This window comes from Callospermophilus lateralis, chromosome X, assembly GCF_048772815.1.
Source record: "Callospermophilus lateralis isolate mCalLat2 chromosome X, mCalLat2.hap1, whole genome shotgun sequence".
NCBI classification, from domain to species: domain Eukaryota; kingdom Metazoa; phylum Chordata; class Mammalia; order Rodentia; family Sciuridae; genus Callospermophilus; species Callospermophilus lateralis.
The window spans coordinates 47,634,120-47,640,878 of record NC_135325.1 but is presented as its reverse complement, the minus strand read 5'-3'; the positions used below and the strand labels follow the sequence as shown (position 1 = coordinate 47,640,878).

Below are 6,759 nucleotides of genomic sequence, written 5' to 3'. Positions count from 1 at the left end.
GGTTGGCTTTGGATTTATGATCCTCTTGCCTCAGCCTCCAGAGTTGTTGGGGTTACAGGTGTGCACCACAGTGTCCTGCTCAAAGAATAGCCTTAAATCTCTTATACATTTAGGAAACAGTGTTAATGATCAGAAATTGACTTAGTCAAAGCAAATAGCTATAAACCAGACTTTTAAATGGCAATGTGGCCCTTTTGTGTTAGATATAATATATAAAAGAGATTACTTTGTTACCTTGCCTGTAACCCTATATAAACTTTCATTTTACAAACTTTTTTTGAAGCTACTGGCTAATTTCATTTATTATTTGAATGACAGATAACCTGGAGATGGACTTAACGACAAATATTTCATCCTTTCACTAAGCACAATTGTTTTGTATTTCACATGAATTTTCTCATGGTTGACAGCTTCCACTTCTTTTCCTCCAAGCATTAAACACAGAGCAGTGGGTGCAGGCTGTTTGGCATCTCTGCCCTCATTGTGGGTTTTGACTTTGATGGCACTCTGAGATTCTATCAGACCGACCCCTCGGGCATACACCATGCCTGGAAGGTGAGTCCAGGACAAAGTAAAGGGAGGGGTTGAGGTCCTTAGGGAGGTACTGGGCCTCCTGCTAGGCAGGACCTGCCTAGCAGGTTCACTTGTCAGTGAACAAGCAGCCCTGTAAGTTACCTTAATCATAGATGAACAATCTCTTTCATGACATTTTACTGTTGTGAAAGCAAAAAGTTCATTCAATATCAAAGAATGTCAAGATTCAAGGATATGTGGTATGAATTTAAACCTCTAGTGTCTCTTGATAATGAAATGGAATATAATCACATTCTTAGCATTACTAGTCTCTCTTTTTAAAATATATTTTTTATTTGTTGTAATTAGTTATACATGACAGTAGAATGCATTTTGACATATCATACATAAATGGAGTATAACTTCTCATTCTTCTGGTTATACATAATGTAGAGTTACATAGGACACATATATTCGTATGTGCACATAGGGTAATAATGTCTGGTTAATTCTACTATCATTCCTAACCCCATGTACCCTCTCCTCCCTTCACTCCCCTCTGTGTAGTCCAAAATACATCTATTCTCCCTGCCTTTATTATGTATTAGCATCCACAAATCAGAGAAAACATTCAGCCTTTGGAGTTCTTTGGGATTGGCTTATTTCGCTTAGCATAATATTCTCCAGTTACATCCATTTACCAGCAAATTCTATAATTTCATTTTTCTTTAAGGTTCAATAATATTACATTGTGTGTGTGTGTGTGTGTGTGTGTGTATATATATACATATATATATATCTCACAGTTTCTTTAATAATTCATCTGTTGAAGGGCACCTAGGTTGGTTCCATAGTTTAGCTATTGTGAATTGAGCTGCTATAAACATTGATGAGGCTGCTGTTGTATGCTGATTTTAAGTTCTTTGGGTGTAAACCTAGGTGAGGGATGACTGGATCAAAAGGTGGTTCCATTCCAAGATTTCTTAGGAATCTCCACACTGCTTTCCAGAGTGGTTGCACAAATTTCCAGTCCTACCAGCAGTGTATGAGTGTACCTTTTCCCCCACATCCTCGCCAACATTTATTGTTGCTTCTATTGATGATTGCCATTCTGACTGGAGTAAGATGGAATCTCAGTGTAGTTTTGTTTTGTTTTGGGGGATACTGGGGATTGAATTCAGGGGCACTCGACCACTGAGCCACATCCCCTACTCTATTTTTATTTTATTTATAGACAGGATCTCACTGATTACTTAGCACCTTGCTTTTGGTGAGGCTGGTTTTGAACTTGCAATCCTCCTGCCTCAGCCTCCCAATCTGTTGGGATTACAGGCATGCGCTACTGTGCCCAGCCTTGGTAGGCTTTTGATGGCATGTACTATTTCATTGTTTGAGATAGATATGTTCAAATTGTGTATGTCCTCCTGGTTCGGTTTGGGTAGGTCATATGTCTCTAGAAATTTGTCAATGTCTTCAAGATTTTCCATTTTATTGGAGCATAAATTTTCAAGATAGTTTCTAATTATCTCAGTATTTCAGTAGTGTCCATTGTGATAGTTCCTTTTTCATCATGAATTTTAGTAATTTGAGTTTTCTTTCTTTCTTTTCATTAGCATAGCTAAGGGCTTATCAATTTTATTTGTTTTTTCAAAGAACCAACCTTTTGTTTTTTTTCAAATTTTAAGGGATTTTTTAATACCTTTATTTAATTTATTTTTATGTGGTGCTGAGGATCAAACCCAGGGCCCTGCACGTGCTAGGCGAGTGCTCTACCATGGAGCCACAATCCCAACCCCATTTTTCCAATTTTTAAAATTATTTATTTTGTTTCAATTTCATTGATTTCAGCTGATTTTAATTATTTCCTGTCTTCTTCTGATTCTGATGTTGATTTGTTCTTCTTTATCTAGGGCTTTGAGATGTACGGTTAGGTCTTGTATTCATTGACTTTCTATTATTTTAATGAATGAGCTCAATGCAATGAACTTTCCTCTTAGCACTGCATTGATAGTGTTCCAGAGATTTTGATATGTTTTATCATTATTCTCATTTACCTCTAATTCTTTTTTTTTTCATACACGATTTCTTCTGTTGTCCATTCATCATTCAATAGCATATTATTTAGCTTAGAGGTGATAGAGTAGCTTCTATTTTTTTAATCATTGATTTCTTTTTTCTTTCTTTCTTTTTCTTTTTTCTTTCTTTTTTTTTTTTTTTTGTTGCAGGGATTGAACTCAGGGGCACTTGACCACTCAGCCACATCCCCAGTCCTATTTTGTATTTTATTTAGAGACAGGTTCTCACTAAGTTGCTTAGTGCCTTGCAGTTGCTGAGGCTGGCTTTGAACTCGTGATTCTCCTGTCTCAGCCTCCCAAGCTGCTGGGATTACAGGTGTGCACCACTGCACTCAGCATCTATTGTTGATTTCTAATTTCATTCCATTATGATGTGATTGAATACAGAGTATTATCTCCTTTTTTTGTATTTACTAAGAGTAGTTTTGTGGCATAAGATATGGTCTATTTTAGAGAAGGATCCATGTGCTACTGAGAAGAAAGTGTATTCACTTGTTGATGGATGACATACACTATATATGTCCGTTCAATCTAAATTATTGATTGTATTATTTAGTTCTATAGTTTCTTTGTTCAGTTTTTGTTTGGAAGATCTCCCCAGTAGTGAGAAAGGTGTGTTAAGTCACCCAGTATTATTGTGTTGTGGTCTATTTGATTCTTAAAGTTGAGAAGGGTTTGTTTGATGTACATAGATGCTCCATTGTTTGAGTCATAAATATTTATGATTGTTATGTCTTATTGATGTATAATTCCCTTAAGCAGTATGAATTGTCCTTCCTTGTCCCTTCTGATTATTATCTTTGGCTTGAAGTCCACTTTATCAGATATGAGGATAGAAACCTCTGCTTGTTTACATGATCCATGTGAGAGAAGTGGTTTTTTCCATCCTTTCACCTTCAGTCTGTGGATGTCTTTGCCTATGAGGTGAGTCTCTCGGAGATAGCATATTGTGGGGTCTTGTTTTTTAATCTAATCTGCCAGACTATGTCCTTTGATTGATGAGTTTAGGCTATTAATAGTCAAGGTTATTATTGAGATATGGTTTGTGTTCCCAGTCATTTAGGTTTATTTCTAGTTTTTAATTTAGTTTCTCCTTTGATTGACTATTAGTGAACTTCCTCCCTGCGTGGGCTCTGTCTTGTCCGGTGAGGAGTCCTCAGAACAGGGTAGAGAAGAGTGTGACTGCGGAGTCGCTAGTCAAGACCTCCAGAGACCAAGCTGGAAGCAGGTCTGATTTTATTGTGCAGTTACCATGTATATATACTTGGGCAGTAGCTAAGCAGATTATAGGCAGACAATTTCTTGCCAACTGTCCTTGCAGTGACCAATTGAGGAGCGGGCCATAGAGCAAGCGTTGGGACTGCAATAGGTGGCCTCATGCCCAGGGCTGTGCCTACAGGGTGATCAGTTTGCCACTCACTCGCCTAGCACAAGGGAAGTGGTTTGCCACTCAGGCGCCCTTATTGTATGCCACGTATGCAATACTCTGTGCACTTGTCTCTACACCTCCCTTCACTGGCTTTCACTTTTTTTTTTCATTTCATCTTCATGGAATATTTTGCTGAGAATATTCTGAAGTACAGGCTTTCTGGTTGCAATTTTTTTTTTTCTTTTGGTACCAGGGATTGAACTCAGGGGCACTCAACCCCGAGCTACATCCTCACCCCTGGCTGGGTCCTTCTCTTCCCTCTTCTCAACTTTGTCCTCTTTGAAATTCAGTTTCTTCTTGAATTCTTTGTCAAGCTCCCCTTGGTTGAACTGAGAATTTGCACTCTCAAAATCGAAGTCACCTTCAAACTTGATTGTATTCTCCTTGACATTAGCTGGACGGTTTTGTCCTCTAGAGCAAATCCTTCTTCACCTCCTTTGAGGTCTTCTGTTCTTTTTTTTTAATATTTATTTATTTATTTGAGAGAGAGAGAGGAGAGAGAGAGAGAGAGAGAGAGAGAGAGAGAGAGAGAGAGAATCTTTTTTTTTTTTTTGTAGACGGACACAACACAATGCCTTTTATTTTTATGTGGTGCTGAGAATCGAACCGGGTCCCGCATGCGCTAGGCGAGCACTCTACTGCTGAGCCACAATCCCAACCCTAAATATTTATTTTTTAGTTATAGGTGAACACATATCTTTATTTTATTTTTATGTGGTGCTGAGGACCGAACCCAGTGCCTCACGCATGGTAGGCAAATGCTCCACCCCTGAGCCACAACCCCAGCCCTGAAGTCTTCTGTTCTTGTCATTCACCCGTCTTTGAATGTGCACATTTGCTGGTGGGACTTCATCACTGGTGGTCTTGCTGCTTGACCAACCATGGTGACCATTGAGCTGGGTCCTGGCAGTGCCCTTGCCAACAGGGGCAGAAGGAAAGCCAGCTCCCTTGGAAGTGAGCTGAGGTGGCTCTGAGGGCATGTCAAACTCTGAAATGGTCTGTGGAGATGGAGAAGAACTAGGGCTAAAAGTAGTGGTTGAGGCTGGAGGCCTTACCAACTTCTCTAGACCTCAGGATGCAGCATACTGCTGGCTGAGCAGGGAGCTGGACACCAGCTGGCCATAGGGTGGCATCCTTCTGAAGGGGCTATAAGGCACATTTAGCTGGAAGGGCTAGGCAGAGGCAGAGCCCAGAGAAAACTGTACTACTGACATGTTGAGTGATCCTGGGGGAGTTTTCAATATGGTCAAAGCTGCCTTTGTCCAACAAGTTGCACCTGAACAATGGCAGATTCCTGAAGTTCACACACAGTGATATATATATATATATATATATATATATATATATATATATATATATATATTTTTTTTTTTTTTTTTTTGGTACTGGAGCTTGAACTCAGGGGCACTCAACCACTGAGCCACATCCCTAGCCCTATTTTGTATTTTATTTAGAGACATGGTCTCATTGAGATGCTTAGTGCTTCGACATTGCTGAGGCTGGCTCTGAACTTGTGATCCTTCTCCTTCAGCCTCCTGAGCCACTGGGATCACAGGCGTGTGCCACCACGCCTGGCTCACAGTGATATCTTTAATGTCACTTTCCTGGAAAATGATATACTCATAAATTTCCTGTCTTGGGGGAGCAGGCCTAGGTGTAGGATGATCTTCTGTACCAAAGGAGCTCACTTTGTCAAGCACTACGGTGAAGTTGTCGGTGTCGATGGTGTAGAGAATTCCCTCGTGGTGGATCTGCACCTTGCCGATTAGGCTGATCTTGCTGCTGCCCAGATACAGGGTGCCCTAGCAGCTGCTCATGGCAGCTGCCAGGCCCACTCAATCCCTTGTGGTCACTACACCACCCACCCTTGCGATGAGTCATGTTGCAAACTTACATAACACTTAGACAAGGCTCATACAAACATAGTTCTCAGATGTATACATATCTCTGGTCACATATATCTAGGATGTCAACTATATTGTAATAACCTAAAATACACTTACTTATTTAACCAGTTAAAAATTAATCACTTAAGACTTTAAAGCAGGTAGAATCCTAATTTCTTAATTTCCCTAAGTAATAAAACCTAACAGACATAAGAAATTATATTAATAAGAGCAGATCAATGTTTTAGACTTTGTTTCACAGCAGTCCTTAAATAACTTTGACTGTGTTAATTATAGGCAACTTAATTACATACACAATTTTTTTGAGATTAACCTTTCAACAATCTTTTGCAAACTTATTTAGACATTCTACAACTCGTTTATATCCTTAGTTTTGTCCTCTGTTTTATCTTGGACTTTAGCACAAGAATATTACTTTACCATACAAAATACTTTCTCATTCAGAAAAAAAATTATTTTTTCTTCTAATTTTCCATACTAAAATATTATGGCTGTAATTACGCTAGTAAAGAAGCATATGGCACATCTTTATCAGATCACAGTGCAGGGAACTTAATGAAAGAGTAGAATCCTAGAGTATAAGAGGAAACAGTTTACCACAGCAGCCTGGATTTAAAAGTGACATTATTTCCCCTCGGGTCTCTAAGCAGTTTGGGCACTTGCTCCTGTAGCTTACATTTCAGATGGATATTAGGCAGGCAGCTAAGTAAAAAGGAAAGCTGCCATTTTTAGCATGGGAGGCAAAAAGCTCTGGGTGATATCCTCGATTGAGAAGGCAAACAGATTCCCTGAAGTAAGAGAGATAAGTAATATGGTAATTTACAATATTTCATTG

At 39.2% G+C, this 6,759-nt stretch overlaps 1 pseudogene; it reads right to left on the bottom strand.

Annotated features, from left to right (window-relative positions):
- Positions 1-303: 303 nt before the first annotated feature.
- On the bottom strand, positions 304-5,834 carry LOC143638525 (protein LSM14 homolog B-like; annotated as a pseudogene).
- Positions 5,835-6,759: the final 925 nt, after the last annotated feature.